This window comes from Papaver somniferum, chromosome 11, assembly GCF_003573695.1.
Source record: "Papaver somniferum cultivar HN1 chromosome 11, ASM357369v1, whole genome shotgun sequence".
Lineage (NCBI taxonomy): Eukaryota > Viridiplantae > Streptophyta > Magnoliopsida > Ranunculales > Papaveraceae > Papaver > Papaver somniferum.
This window is the reverse complement of record NC_039368.1, coordinates 117,071,062-117,088,461: the sequence shown is the minus strand read 5'-3', so window position 1 is coordinate 117,088,461 and position 17,400 is coordinate 117,071,062. Positions and strand designations below refer to the sequence as shown.

The window sequence follows — 17,400 nt, the reverse complement described above, 5'->3', positions numbered from 1 at the left end:
CAGTACTGACTCTAGGTACCACTGATCGATTACGTATCGAGTGGTATCAGAGCCACGTTCTGACTTCTAGGGTTAGTTGTGGTGCATGGTCTCAACACGAAATCAGTATACGCGATCAGGAGAAGATATTGTCGTTCTGCCAGACACAAGGAGACCTTTTAAGTAGAAATAGATGCTTCGAATTATGCTTTAGGGGCAATATTGTTGCAAGATGGAAAACCAGTCGCATATCACTCAGAAATGTTCACCGGACCAGTTCAAAACTATCCTACGTACGATAAAGAGTTATATGCAATGCATCAAGCTTTGAAGCATTGGAGATCATATCTGCTGGGAAAACAATTCGTGGTTCATACGGATCACAAACCTTTACAATATCTACAGACTCAGTCTAAGTTGCAACAAGCTCGACATATGAAATGGGCCTCCTACTTGGAACAGTTCGGTATTCACGTCAAGTATAAGCAAGGGGTAATAAATAAGTTAGCAGAAATGTTGTGAAGACCACCTCATAATATGTCTTTACTTGTAGGAATGCAGTCTCAACCATTATTAGGGGGTATTGAGGGAGGTACTGAACTCGGTTGAAGAGTCTTACGTGGTCTGCCTTGGCATCGCTTACTTGGACGCTAAATTTCTTTTTTCTTGGTATTCGCGCTATGTATGAGCATTCAGTACTTGTATCAGCCGTGAAAAAGTGATAGGATCACTTGAGGACCTCCCCTAATTTTAGATAGGTCCTTTTTGTTTTTCGCCGCGGTTCATTGTCGTTGTCGCACTCTAGGCTTTATTTTTTCTTTCTTTTTTGCGTGACGCAGACAAGGTGGTCCCAGTACAACCAAAAAACCGATCACAGGTGTTGATATCTCAAGCTTGTTGTCAAATTTAGTTGTCAAAACTATATCTTGATTTCTAGTATACAATTGGTTAAGTCTCGGATTAAAATAGAAGTGCAGTTGAGAATCGGATATCATTGTGTACTACCGTTTGAAGTCGAATATCAACCGAAGCTTTTGGAGAACTTCTTCAACAAAAGGTAAGTGAAGACTAACCACATATTTCTCAAGTTATATTCATCTTTTTATCTATAAGACGTTGTCGCATAACTAATTAGACCATTGCAAGCATATCAAGAATTTCGAGTCAAGTTTATCTTGATAATTAGTTCTCGAAATATAGTTGACTAAGATTAATGAACATTTGTTCATACTTGATGAATTTCGATTAAGAACAATTTATTGTTCATAATCTAAATGGTGATTCAAGATTATCATTTGAAAATAGCCAAGAACAATGATTTGTGTCATTGATTTTATTTGGAAATGTTTCGAATTGATTTAGAGAGAAATATAGAACTACTGTAAATTTGGGTACATAATAGTATGCATACCAGTTTTACAAACTGGGAAAACTGTTATAGGTCTGGAGATGTAGTACATGTACCCAGTACAGTACCGGAGTAGCTATATATCGACAATGACTTTTTGGAATGCATACCCGGTATCAGTAACACAAAAAGTATGTGAACTCGTGAACTGGATTAGTACACATACCTAGTATGCATACGGGAAAAGAACCGTGGTTCTGAAACCGGTGTGGTATCCATACCCGGTACACAAAAAGGAAAAGTTATGTATACACCGGAACTTATATCTGTCTTAAGGGTACACATACCTGGTACGTGTACCGGCAGATGGGGCAAAACGGCTTGTTGGTTTTTTAGGAAAGTGAAGAAACGACGGTTCGGAAGAGACTCCTCAACCGAGCAAACTGCTTAACCTCACACAGATGCACTGCACGGGAGTGCTTTGAGTTCGAGAGATCAATATGTAGGACTCCGGCCTAAACCAAGTCAATGATTGTTCCAGAGTCAATTCAGTCATAAAGAAGGAGATGGGTTGATCTGTAGGAGGGAATCTGAGAAGTGTGTGAGATCAATGATGATCAAGGATTATGGATGTGTTGTGGGTTTCTGCAAATTGATGAACTGCTAAGTTCTGGAAATAAGTTTCAATCGAGAATTGTCTGTGTAGACGAATGTTATCCACAGTCATCAATTTTAGACTTATTTATATTGTCAGAATAGTAAACACAGTGATCCCAGTAAGTGTGACGGTTTCTTAAGTGAAAGAAATGGGGAAGTGGGAGATCGTGGTAAAGTCAGTTCCATGTCGTGTGGAGACTTGGTCGATCGTCCACCCACTACTTTGCTAACTCCCTCAACTGTTTCCACGACTTACTCACATTTCTCATCGTGGATGAACACACGTGATGTATGCTGCCATACCAAAACCTTAATTGATGTCCCCCATATGCCGTGATTCATGTCTCACAAATCGTGGAGACTGCAAAGCAGACGTGTATTTGACTAGTCAGTCGTTGACTTGATTAGACAGTGAGTCTAAGTTTTGTTGAATTGAGCATGATTGGCGAATGCTCGGTGATTCATGGATGAACATGTTATAGTTCTTGAATGATGTTGATATTGCTCTTCTGAGCAAATATTGTAAATTCGATGTATTGTTGAATATTGAGTTGAATCAGTATTCGACAGTAAATTACTGAGTATTGATAGTTAGATCAATATTCGAGCATTTGAGCGAGTATTGCTCATTCGATGAATTACTGAATATTGATAGTTGGATCAATATTCGAGCAACTGAGCAAGTATTGCTCATTCGATGAATTATTGAATATTGATAGTTGGATCAATATTCGAGCAACTGAGCAAGTATTGCTCAATTCGATAAATTACTGAATATTTAATAGTTGGATAAACATTCGAGCAATTGAGCAAGTATTGCTCATTTGATGAATTATTAGTAACTTGACCCAATAATATATTAATTAAAATATTAGTAGCCTACCAAATATTACGTAATTAATCCATATGTTGATTGATGGATCAACCATAAAATGATTAGTGTTTGAACTTTCTCAGAGTGATGATTTGTGGAACGTTTGTTCGACACCCTAATTTGATCAATTGCTGAAAATAGGTCACTGAGTGAAGGAGGGACAGACCACATGGGATGATGGATGACCATGTGGTGACAATGTGGTGACCAAGTGCTCGAGTGAGCGTGTACCAGAGTCCTTAGTTGAACGGTTGGTGAAAGAATGATCAAATATTGGTGTTGATCATTTATTATAATAGTGATCGTCTGAGCATTAGGTGATAAAACCTAATTATGGAGAAGTGAGGGACCGGCCAAGGGATGATCGGTTGTCAATCGACAAATATAATTTCACTTCCTTACTCAACTACAATAATGTAGAAAGTGGTAGGAAAGAGTTCGTATCCACAGGAAGGCCTTTGTTGTTATGCAATTTTTTGGTTTCTAAGATAACCAAGAGTGATTTCTTTTTGTTGTTTTAGTAGAAATAAAGTAAAGCAAAGTAAATAATTGGAATAATCAATAAAGAGAAGACATTGGTCATGGGATAGTATCATTCACAAGCATGTATTGTTCATCATTGAATAGAATTGATAATTTAATCTCTTATTTATTAAAAGTCCTAGAATACCTTGATCGCAAGAGTATCCCGCTAATTCCCTAATTTCATCACAACCACATTAAAAGATGCATATGTGAATTCTTCCTAGAAAGCAATCCAAAGTGTAAAAGCACAATTAAGTTAACTCCCTAAAAGCTTTAAGATTTATGAAATAAGACTAATCAAAGCAAACAAACGTGTAAGAGCACTAATTTGTTTTAACCAAGGTTATGATTCATATATGACTAGTAGGATATATCACTACAAGCACTAACCACAATTATGCTACTTAAAATCAGGGACAAACAACTTTTACGTATTGAAAACACTAATATAGCTCTAGAGATGAAAGCAAATCGGATTGATTCCGGACTCAACCAATCAAACAATCAAATCCTAAAAAACTATAAACCATGAATCATAAACAATAAAGTTGAGACACAACTAATCCATAGAATCAAATAACATGCATTGAGAAATCAACTTTTATCCCATAACCAACAAGTGTATTTAGTTACTCATAATAATGGAGTTCATCATCAACATGATCAATAAAATAATAAAGAAGATGAAAGCAAAGCAAACCCTAGAAGTAGTTTTCTCCAAAGCTCCAAGAAGAATAATAAAAATAAAAAAATCCCAAAAGTTGTAGAAGTCTTCCTTTTATATCCCTTTGCTTTCCAAAATTAGGTCTAGTCTTCAAAGTCCATTAGATGAAAATCCGCATGGCCCAAGAGTGACAAAAAAACATGTAGAAACTCTGCCAAATTAGTCGCCGAAAAGTGGACGGAAGTTGGCCGGAGGGTCGTCGGAAATCGGCCATAAAAATGTTCAGGTGACCGGCAAAGTCCGCCCGGTCACCGGTCAACGGGTTAACTTGGTCAAGAAGTTAATCAATACGGTCAATGACCGATTCAAATCAGCTGACCCCTCAGTCAGAACCGAGTCAGCTAGTCAAGTAGCTAACTGGGCTGACTTGTCTGAGTTAGTGTTGGCCAAGGCCATTGCATAGGCCTTAACCTTGTGTTGCACCATCTTGGCCGGCCATAGCTTCTACCAACACCACTGCAACTCCACAAACCCCATCATCTTGTAATCTTCCAGCTCAAAGCACAACAACAAGTTAATACCCAACCTATCCACAACTTCTTTGAACACAACCATTCTTTCCATAATTCACAAGACTCATGTGCATATCCACCTTCAACAACACCAACTTCTCTTCCCTACTATCTTCACTGAATTTCACTCTTCTCAGCTCAAGACACCAGTTGCAACATCGTGGATTGTAACTCAGCAGAACCACAACAACTGATACTCCTTTCTTCTTGCCATCTCAGTTGCAACCACCAGCTCAGCCTTTCCTCCTTGAACTGCACTGCTGCAGCCAGCACATTCTCCTTTCTTGCTGGTTAACAACCGTTCCAGCCAACAACTACTTGCTTGCAGTCCCAATCTTTCACAGCCATACAAACCACTGTTTCACCCTTGAAAACACACTCACACAGTACCCATTGCATACCAATCTCTATTTACTCACCATCATTATATCTTCACCATCTGAGACAACAGCAGTATCTACTCCTCTTCCTAAACCTTCAGGCATATGGTACCCATGAAGACAACATTAATCTTCACCAGAACTGTACCTGCAACAGCTACAGCTGCATCTTACTTTTTCAATTTTCTGCATATTCTCAATTACCACCATCTCCAATCTCATTCTATTACTGCCTTCATCTTCCATTTCATCTTCTACTCTCACTGGCAGCAACATCAATCTATAGCATACCCATCCATCTAATTCCTCCAGTCTAGCCACAATTTCTGCAACATTAACTCAGACCAAACCAAACCCTGATTCATTTTTATCTCACAAATTCATCAGCTGTGGCTCTTTTTTCATCTGCTATTGTAGTGACAATACAATCGACTCGGCACCGAGTTGCATCAGCTACACTTCATACCTCCCCTGCATCTGGTGGCTTCATCATTCCACATTCTTTACAGCAACAACGCCATTGTGACCATGGCAGTAACACCCATCTCTCACTGTTGCATCCTCTTCCTGTAACTTGAATCCAACACATACCCATGACCATCAGCACTTTCAGCTCAGGCCTAATTTCAAGAATCCTAAATTCAATTTCAACAACAATCCACCATTACATGTTCTCTATAAAAGACTCAAACTCAAATTCTAACCAAAACCAAGATTCTAGTTCTTCATTTGGGATTCAAATCACTCACAAAACTCGATTTTAAGTGAATCCTTGTTGATTCATTCTCTGCAGTGTTTCTCTCAGATTAAATCTCTGAATTTCCCTCTGTGTCATTGATGAACAGCACTTTCCACTCTCTGAGATCGACAACAATTAATCATTTTCTTCTTGATCTTGTAATAACAGCAGCAGCAACGAGATTACTCTCAATTTCAGGTGATAAAACAGCGGCAGCGGCTGCTTCTTTCTCTTCTCAGTTTTAGGAACAAATGATTGACCGAGAGAAAGAGAACTCTCGATTTAGGGTTGATGGGGATTGAGCTAATGATACCCGGTTGCCTCTGATAAGGGATAACCATATGGAAGCCCCTTAATCTTGAACTCAACTGGTTTTAGTATTCCTCCATTTCCTTGACCTACCAGTAGCAGCGGATGCATCTCAGTTCTTCTCACAATAAACCTTCTTCCTCTCTGTAATTTCTCGTGTAATATATATATTTAATTCGAACCAGTATTCACCACCGCTTCCATCATCTCCGATCAAAACTTCATGGATCTCTCAATTACTCTCGACTGCGCCTCTATTTCCTCAAGTCTCTCAGTTTCAGACAGACACAATAAGGATGATAATTCTCTAGGTTTTAGGGCTGTAATGAATAAAATTGATATTGGCACCCTGCACTCCTTGATAAGGGCCACAAAGTGATATTTGGCTTGTCAGTTTTAGAGGACTGACTGCCCACTCTGTTTTCTTGCTTAATTGTCAGTTGCACGGAATTGACCGATATTCTTCACCTCTTTTGCTGCATCCCTTTAGTTGGCTCCAAGTATCACTCGCCGTGAATTGACCTTTTTGCCTTTTAAGTTCCAAATGTACGATTTCTTTCTCTTTTGCTCAAAAGGACTCCACTGTACCTAATAACTCAAAACTAAACATAAGAGATGCAATTCACAAAGATAATAACAAAGAAAGCATAAATACTAAATATAAAATTAGGTGTTTTACAACACCTATCAAATTCCCCCACACTTAGACTTTTCTAGTCCTCGATCAAATCAAACAAAATAATTCTAAAATACATACAACTCCGTGTCGTCGAGGCTACAGTCACTTTTAGCATAAATAACAAGCCTTTTGAACCCCTAGGTGTCCCTAGTGGACGATTTATAGTCTCGTGAAGGTTTACAAGAGGTATGCCTACAAAACCTACTTTTCCAACTTACTAGTTCTCCGAAAAGATAGTATCCAACGCGCTAAGAAGACATAGAAATTCTGCACACTAGCAATAAGATGTTAGACACATAAATGAACACAATCTCATCCTTAAAAGTTGAGAGAGAAATAACCATCCCTTCTCGAGAGAAAATCGGGTTCGGAGTGATCAAAAGTCTCGACTCTGCCTCGCAAGAAAGGGTTTTATGATATTGCCCTCAATAAAAAATAACTCTTTATGGGTCACACATGTGTCCAGGTAGGACTGAAGAGAAAATCCTGCGACACCTTGAATGGTAGGAAGGTAAAAACCCTCCGAAGTATTTTGAAAACCCACATCTTTTATCATTTTGAAAACCATTTTTTCTGACGATCTCTTAGAAAGGAAATCAACCACTTAACGAAGGTGCGAATATGCTTACTTACCTTGTTATCCGTTCGGCGTGCAGTTAGCACCACTCTCACAACATCCATAGAAACGTCTTCGGTCTTCAATCCTTTTCTTCATCTTCGTCTTCGGTCTTCAACACTTGATGATAACTCTTAAACTTCGTAGAATCTTGACAATGTGATTCTTTCCTCTAATTCCTTGTTGCTTGAAACTTCATTATGGATATTTCTTCTTCCATTGGCTTTATTGAATGAATACAAAACCAAAAATGAACTAAACAAACCAAAATATAATACAATGGATTTTTTTTTTCTTTTTTTTTTAAATTTTTTTTTCGAGACATCAAAATAAAATAAAACTAAAGATGAACCTAATAATTTATTTATTTTTTTGAGAAAATAAAATACAAACTAACAAATGAAAATGCAAAGGCCATGGTATGAGTAATTTACCACTCAATTCTTCACAACTTGTATGTCTTGATATCATACTTCTTGAATTCTCATCTTGATAATCTTCACTCTTGTACAATAGTCTTCGACTTGTAAAAAATTTGCTCCTTGTCTAGTTGCTTTACTTGAATCTGAAAATATGCTCATTTCTGTACCGTTGCTCATAAACCTTGAACATCTTCAACTTTCCTTCGAATTTTTGATGCTCTTCTTGTTGATGATGATGGTGTTTCTATGGACCCGTTGGTGTAGAGAGAGATAAAGTGGAAGGTGCTAACTGCGAACAAGATTAAAGTGGTATATAAGTTAGCAATTCGATGTAACCATTCATGATTGATAAAAATAGCACTCAAGAGATCAAAATTGTTCTTTTATGGTCGGAGGTTGGGTAGCTCACCATTCTACCCGGAGTTTACGTACGGTGACACACACTCTAAAAGCACATATTTAGACAGGTACAAAGAATTGAAGGTCGGTGCCTCTCATAATGTGATATGGGTAGTCTCCACTATAGGGGATCATAAATCTAATACCGAATTCAATCTGCACCTCATTTGTCACTGGGATGGTTAAATCCAACTTTAACTCTCATACAAGTAAGAAACCCGATCACGTTCTCTGTCATCTCTAAGTTCAGTCACTCTTATGAGATTCTCGATGTAATCTTAGCGACATGTATACTATGTGACTCTAAACTAACAACAAGTTGGAGTTTCTTATTCACTAATTTACAAAAAAGTTGAAAATTTGCCTGAAAAAGGTACAAAGCAAAAGCTTAATCACTCCCCCACACTTAAACTTTACATTGTCCTCAATGTAAATTGAATCATCCAAAGTAAGTCAAGGTGGGAAAGTCAAGACAATAAAAAGCTAAAAACAAGACAAGAATACTTAAAAAATAAAAAGATAACGGTAAAGATACAAAACCGGTGGGGTGCCTCCCACTTAGCGCTTGGTTTAAAGTCGTCAGCCCAACTATCTCCTTGCTCTCTATGACTTCTCCAGAGGGAGTGCATCCACAAAATTAACTCCTTCCACCACTTCGGAAGAGAAGTTCTCATAGTATGGTTTCAACCGGTGCCCATTAACTTTAAACTCCTTGCCTGTAGCAATACTACGAATTTCGACTGCACCATGAGAAAACACATTAGTAACAACAAAAGGTCCAATCCATCGTGACCTTAATTTACCCGGAAATAATTGCAAGCGAGAATTAAACAAAAGCACTTTCTGCCCAACACAAAATTGTTTTCTAGAAATCATATTATCATGAAATGCCTTAGTTTTCTCCTTGTAAATGCGTGAGCTTTCAAATGCATCATTGCGAAGCTCCTCTAGCTCTTGGAGTTGTAACTTCCTTTGCTTTCCTGCCCCATCCATCTCCATAGTGCATTACTTGATAGACCAAAAAGCTTTATGCTCAATCTCCACGGGTAAGTGACAAGGTTTACCATACACAAGCCTAAAAGGAGATATCCCAATAGGTGTCTTGTATGCGGTTCTATAAGCCTACAAAGCATCATTAAGTCGCATGCTTCAATCCTTCCTTGTTGGATTCACCGTATTTTCAAGTATGGACTTCACCTCTCGGTTGGAAACTTCGGCTTGTCCATTCGTTTGTGGATGATAAAGTGTTGCAATCTTATACAACACATTGTACTTCCTTAACAAGCTTTGCAAGAACCTGTTTTTGAAGTGAGAACCTCCATCGCTAATTACGACCCTTGGAATTCCAAACCTTGCAAAAATATTTGCTTGCACAAAATCTGAAACCACTTTAGAATCATTAGTTGGGGTGGCCTTAGCTTCCACCCATTTCGACACATAATCAACAGAAAGTAAGATGTAAAAATTCCCATGAGAGTTGACAAAAGGACCCATAAAATCAATACCCCATACATCAAAAACTTCAATAAATTGAATAAAAGTTTGTGGCATTTGATTTCAAGCACCTAGATTGCATGTTCTTTGGCACCTATCACAAGTTGTGCAAAATTTATGTGCATCCTTAAACAAGGTTGGCCAATAGAAACCGCTTTCAAGCACCTTGTGAGCGGTTTTCTTACTCCCAAAATGTCCTCCGTAAGCATAAGAGTGACTAAAAGACAATATAGAATTAAATTCAGATTCGGGAATGCACCTACGTAATACTTGGTCACTACCTTGTTTCCACAAATAAGGGTCATCCCATATGTATTGGTTACCTAACCTTTTAAGTTTGTCCCTCTCAGCACGAGACAAGTCCTTTGGGATTTGTTTAGAAACTAAGTAATTAACAATATCCGCATACCATGGTTCTCCAAGGGCAATTGAGAATAGTTGCTCATCCGGGAAGCTTTCACGTAATGGGATAACTTCCTTGTCCACAGAAAGTCGGCTCAAATGATCCGCAACGGTGTTCTCAATTCCTTTCTTGTCTTTGATTTCAAGATCAAACTCTTGCAAGAGCAAAATACATCATATGAGCCTCGGTTTCGCCTCTTTCTTTGTAAGCAAGTATCTAAGTGTTGCATGATCAGAAAACAACAACTTTTGTACCAATTAGATAAGAGCGAAACTTTTCTAAAGCAAAAACAATGGATAATAACTCTTTTTCAGTGGTTGTGTAGTTTTGTTGGGCCTCATTTAACGTTCTAGAAGCATAATAAATGGCATGAGGAAACTTCCCCACACGCTGCCCAAGCACCGCACCAATCACATAGTCACTTGCATCACACATGAGCTCAAAAGGCTTGCTCCAATCCGGTGGTTTAATGATAGGGGCTGAAATCAAAAGCTCTTTCAAGCGATTGAATGCCTCCATACACTTTTCATCAAAGTTAAAAACCACATCCTTTTGCAATAAGTTACAAAGTGGTGATGCTATCTTGGAAAAGTCCTTTATGAACCTACGATAAAAAACTGCATGTCCAAGAAAAGAACGTATCTCCCTCACCGTAGTGGGAGGGGTTAGAGCGCGAGTAAGGTCAATCTTAGATTTATCAACTTCCAAGCCTTTAGAAGATATTACATGGCCTAAAACTATGCCATGAGTTACCATAAAATGGCACTTCTCCCAATTTAGCACAAGGTTTGTTTCAACACATCGTTCAAGGATTAAAGACAAGTTGTCCAAGCAAAGGTCAAATGAATCACCAAATACACTAAAATCGTCAATGAACACTTCGATTATGTTTTCAACATATTCTGAAAAAATACTCACCATACACCTTTGAAAAGTAGCTGGAGCATTGCACAAGCCAAAAGGCATCCTTCTATAAGCAAAAGTACCGAAAGGACAAGTGAAAGTGGTTTTCTCTTGGTCCTCCGGTTCTATCACAATTTGATTATAACCTGAATAGCCATCAAGGAAACAATAGTAAGAGTGTCCAGCTAAACGTTCAAGCATTTGATCAATAAAAGGTAAAGGAAAGTGATCTTTTCTAGTAGTGGCATTCAATTTCCTATAATCAATACAAACCCTCCAACCGGTTTGCACACAAGTTGGGACAAGTTCATTCTTATCATTCTCCGCCACCGTCACACCTGATTTCTTTGGTACCACTTGTACCGGGACTTGCTGTCGGATATGGGGTATATAACACCCACTTCCAAAAGCTTGAGTATCTCCTTTTTCACAACTTCCATCATGGGAGGGTTCAAATGATGTTGCACTTCCCTTGTAGGCTTTGCATCATCCTCCAAACGAATCTTATGCATACAAACAGCATGGCGTATACCCTTGATATCAGCGATTGTCCATCCAATGGACGTTTTGTACTTCCTTAGCACCCTTAGAAGTTGTTGCTCATGTAATTCACTAAGCTCGTTAGGAACAATCACAGGTAACTCTTCCTTGTCACCCAAGTACAAGTAATTTAAGTGACTTGGAAGAGGTTTCAATTCTAATTTTGGGGATTTAACAATAGATGGTAAAAGTTTTTCATCACTTCATGGTAAAGAAATAAAAGAGATATTATGAGTTTCCGGACATCCTTGTAGTGAACTAAGATCACTAAGGGCTTCCTTGACTTCATTACCACACTCTACACCATTATCCATGGATGTAGTTAAAACGGTTTCCAAAGCATTGCCACCATTCAATTAAAACACTTGTTGTGCTAATGTATCCATAACATCAATAGAGAAACAAGAGTGGATGTCACTAGGATATCTCATCATCTCAAAAATGTTGAAACGTATTATTTCTCCATCAAACTCCATAGTTAGCGTTCCCTTATCCACATCAATAATGGTTTTCGCCGTTTTCATGAAGGGACGCCCAAGTAGCAATGGAAGAGATGAGTCTGGTGAACCTTCATTCATCTCTAACACACAAAAGTCAGCTGGAAATACAAGTTGATTAACCTGCACAAGAACATCCTCAACAATACCCATTGGGTAAACATTAGAGCGATCGGCTAATTGCAAAACAATTCCAGACTTTTTAAGAGGACCAAGATCAAGTGAATTATATATGGACGCAGGCATAACATTAACGGATGCACCTAAATCTAACATTGCTTTGTTCAATATAGTGTTACCAACAGTGACGGGAATGTCAAATCTACCCGGATCCTTGCATTTCAGTGGGAGTTTATGTTGTAAGATTGCCGAAGAATTCTCTCCCACACTTAGCACTTCATTACCTTGGAGCTTTTTCTTATTGGTACACAAGTCCTTTAACACCTTTGCATACTTTGGCATTTGCTTTATAGCATCTATGAGGGGTATGTTCACATGAATCTTCCTTAACACGTCCAAAATCTCCTTTTCTAGTTCCTCCATTTTGGACTTTGCAAATCTGCGAGGGAAAGGTAAAGGAGGAACATAAGTAGGAATAGGAGTTTTAGAGTTAGGAATCGTACCTCGGTTGTTTGGGGAATTTCATCCCTCTTTTCATCCAACATCGGCTCCTTGGGTGTTTCCACCTTGCCCGAATCAGTAACTTCGGGTTGCAAAAGTTGTGTACCGCTTCTCAACGTAATTGCATTGACACCCTCTGTTGGGTTAATAGGTTGAGAAGGGAGTTTCCCACTATTTTGTGCTTTCAATTTGTTTATCTCAATCCCTATGGATCCCATTTGTGTCTGCAACTCCTTAATAGCGCTCTTAGTCTCTTGTTGGCTCTCTTGAAACATGGTACCAATGCCTTGCATCATCTTTTGAAGTTTTGCATCAATATCCGAACCTTGACCTTGCATTGATTGTTGTGGTTGCTGAAATTGTTGTTGTTGTGGTTGAAATCCACTTGGACGGTTGAAAGTAGGTTGTTGAACCGCTCCTTGCTTGTCGGCATAGCTAAAATTGGGGTGGTCTCTCCATCCCGGATTATAAGTGTTGGAGTAGGGATCATACCGTCTTTGCTGATTTGGGAAGATCACATTAGCTTGTTCATTGGAGTCTTCATACCCTTGAGAAGAATTTGGTATCACCGCGGCTGCAACTTGTTGCAACATTGCTGTCACGTTACCCATTTGTTGACGAAGTTCCTCTACCTATCTAACTTCATTTACTCTCCTTAAGAGCACGTCCGAACCATGACTCAAGAATTGTTGGGAGTTTGCTGCCATGTTCTCAATCAACTCTCTAGCTTGTGCCACCGTTTTGTTCACTAGTGCACCACCACCCGCAGCGTCAAGAAGATTCCTATCACTTGAATTGAGTCCTTCATAGAAGTATTGGATGATCATTGCATCGCTGAATTGATGGTGAGGACAGCTTTCCATCAATCTCTTGTATCGTTCCCAACATTCATATAAGGATTCTCCCACATTTTGCTTCATCCCGCAAATCTCCTTGCAAATTTGAGTAGCCTTGGATGCTGGAAAATACCTCTCTATAAAGAGTTTCTTCAACCCATTCCATGTTGTGATACTTCCGGGAGGTAAATAACACAACCAATCCTTAGCATTATCCATCAAAGAGAATCCAAAACTTTCAACATTGCACCATCCGCTGGAACCATGGCCGTGACAATGGTGTGGAAGTCCATAAGATGCTTGTTTGGGTCTTCATTCACCATGCCATGGAACTTTGGTAATTCTCTAAGCAACCCCGGCTTGATCTCAAAAGTAGAATTTGATTGAATACACCCTTGTTGTGTATCCAACTTGTGAGAAGCCAAGTCCTTGAGTGTACGATTTGCATCACCCATTGCTTCTTCTTATTCTTCAAAAGGTGGTTCTTGTTCAACCGGTACCTCTTGTTGTAACTCTGCTTCCACTGCTAGCTCTTGTTCTTCCGTTGTACCTTGACTTGGTTGGAGTATTGTGCCTCTTCGAGTGGCTATTCCGCACCTTAGATAGTTCCAATATTTAGAAGCCAGGGATTAGGTACCTGAAAACAATTCTCACAAACAAGTAAGAAACAAGACAAGAAACAAAAACCAAATATGGAAGCAAAAATACTGAAAAAGAAACTAAAAACTTAATAACAAGCTGATGCCTCCCCGGCAGCGGCGCCTAAATTTGATCGGTTGTCAATCGACAAATATAATTTCACTTCCTTACTCAACTACAATAATGTAGAAAGTGGTAAGAAAGAGTTCATATCCACAGGGAGGCCTTTGTTGTTCTGCAAATTTTTGGTTTCTAAGATAGCCAAGAGTGATTTTTTTTAGTAGAAATAAAGTAAAGCAAAGTAAATAATTGGAATAATCAATAAAGAGAAGACATTAGTCATGGGATAGTATCATTCACAAGCATGTATTTTTCATCATTGAATAGAATTGATAATCTAATCTCTTATTTATTAAAAGTCCTAGAATACCTTGATCGCAAGAGTATCCCTCTAATTCCCTAATTTCATCACAACCACATTAAAAGATGCATATGTGAATTCTTCCTAGAAAGCAACCCAAAGTGTAAAAGCACAATTAAGTTTAACTCCCTAAAAGCTTTAAGATTTATGGAATAAGACTAATCAAAGCAAACAAACGTGTAAGAGCACTAATTTGTTTTAATCAAGGTTATGATTCATATGTGACTAGTAGGATATATCACTACAAGCACTAACCACAATTATACTACTTAAAATCATGGACAAACAACTTTTACGTATTGAAAACCCTAATATAGCTCTAGAGATGAAAGCAAATCGAATTGATTCCGGACTCAACTAATCAAACAATCAAATCTTAAAACACTATAAATCATGAATCATAAACAATAAAGTTGAGACAAAACTAATCCATAGAATCAAATAACATGCATTGAGAAATCAACTTTTATCCCATAACCAACAAGTGTATTTAGTTACTCATAATAATGGAGTTCATCATTATCATGATCAATAAAATAATAAAGAAGATGAAAGCAAAGCAAACCCTAGAAGTAGTTTTCTCCAAAGCTCCAAGAAGAATAATAAAAATAAAAAAATCCCAAAAGTTGTAGAAGTATTCCTTTTATATCCCTTTGCTTTCCAAAATTAGGTCTAGTCTTCAAAGTCCATTAGATGAAAATCCGCATGGCCAAAAAGTGATAAAAAAACATGTAGAAACTCTGCCAAATTAGTCGCCGAAAAGTGGATGGAAGTTGGTCGGAGGGTCGCCGGAAATCGGCCGGAAAAATGTTTAGGTGACCGGCAAAGTCCGCCCGGTCACCGGTCAACGGGTTAACTTTGTCTAGGAGTTAATCAATACGGTCAACGACCGATTCAAATCAGCTGACCCCTCAGTCAGAACCGAGTCAGCTAGTCAAGTAGCTAACTGGGCTGACTTGTCTGAGTTAGTGTTGGCCAAGGCCATTGCATAGGCCTTAACCTTGTGTTGCACCATCTTGGACGGCCATAGCTTCTACCAACACCACTGCAACTCCACAAATCACATCATCTTGTAATCTTCCAGCTCAAAGCACAACAACAAGTTAAGACCAAACCCATCCACAACTTCTTTGAACACAACCATTCTTTTCATAATTCACAAGACTCATGTGCATATCCACCTTCAACAACACCAACTTCTCTTCCCTGCTATCTTCACTGAATTTCACTTTTCTCAGCTCAAGCCACCAGTTGCAACATCATGGCTTGTAACTCAGCAGAACCACAACAACTGATACTCCTTTCTTCTTGCCATCTCAGTTGCAACCACCAGCTCAGCCTTTCCTCCTTGAACTGCACTGATGCAGCCAGCACATTCTCCTTTCTTGCTGGTTAACAACCGTTCCATCCAACAACTACTTGCTTGCAGTCCCAATCTTTCACAGCCATACAAAGCACTGTTTCACCCTTGAAAACACACCCACACAGTACCCATTGCAGACCAATCCCCATTTACTCACCATCATTATAGCTTCACCATCTGAGACAACAGCAGTAGCTCCTCCTCTTCCTAAACCTTCAGGTATATGGTACCCATGCAGACAACATTAATCTTCACCAGAACTGTACCTGCAACAGCTGCAGCTGCATCTCACTTAATCCATCACCTGCATATTCTCAACTACTACCATCTCCAATCTCATTCTATTACTTCCTGCATCTTCCATTTCAGCTTCTACTCTCACTGGCAACAACATCAATCTGTAGCATACCCATCCATCTAATTCCTCCAGTCTAGCTACAATTTCTGCAACATTAACTCAGACCAAACCAAACCCTGATTCATTCTTATCTCACAAATTCATCAGCTGTATCTCTTTCTTCATCTGCTATTGTAGTGACAACACAATCGACTCGGAACCGAGATGCATCAGCTACACTTCATACCTCCCCTGCATCTGGTGGCTTCATCATTCCACATTCTTTACAGCAACAACGCCATTGTGACCATGGCAGTAACACCCATCTCTCACTATTGCATCCTCTCCCTGTAACTTGAATCCAACACATACCCATGACCATCAGCACTTTCAGCTCAGGCCTAATTTCAGGAATCTTAAATTCAATTTCAACAGCAATCCACCATTACATGTTCTCTGTAAAAGACTCAAACTCAAATTCTAACCAAAACCAAGATTCTAGTTCTTCATTTGGGATTCAAATCACTCACAAAACTCGATTTTAAGTGAACCCTTGTTGATTCATTCTCTGCAGTGTTTCTCTCAGATTAAATCTCTGAATTTTCTTCTGTGTCATCGATGAACAACACTTTCCACTCTCTGAGATCGACGATAATTTATCATTTTTTCTTGATCTTGTAATAACAGCAGCAGCAACGAGATTACTCTCAATTTCAGGTGATAAAACAGCGGCAGCTGCTGCTTCTTTATCTTCTCAGTTTTAGGAACAAATGATTGACCGAGAGAAAGAGAACTCTCGATTTAGGGTTGATGGGGATTGATCTAATGATACCCGGTTTCCTCTAGTAAAGGATAACCATATGGCAGCCCCTTAATCGTGAACTCAACTGGTTTTAGTATTCCTCCATTTCCTTGACCTACCAGTAGCAACAGATTCATCTCAGTTCTTCTCACAATAAACCATCTTCCTCTCTGTAATTGCTCAGAATCACCACCACACTCTTCTCGTGTAATATATAGAGTTAAGTCGAACCAGTATTCACCACCGCTTCCATCATCTCCGATCAAAACTTCATGGATCTCTCAATTACTCTCGACTGCGCCTCTATTTCCTCAAGTCTCTCAGTTTCAGACAAACACAATAATGAGGAGAATTCTCTAGGTTTTAGGGCTTTAATGAATA

The 17,400-nt window shown here is 38.8% G+C and overlaps 1 non-coding gene across 1 annotated transcript; it reads left to right on the top strand.

Moving 5' to 3' along the window:
- Positions 1–13,458: 13,458 nt before the first annotated feature.
- LOC113325570 lies at positions 13,459–13,563 on the top strand. The gene has a single exon (XR_003348049.1). It is a non-coding gene; the product is annotated as a small nucleolar RNA R71 (small nucleolar RNA).
- The last annotated feature ends 3,837 nt before the right edge of the window (positions 13,564–17,400 follow it).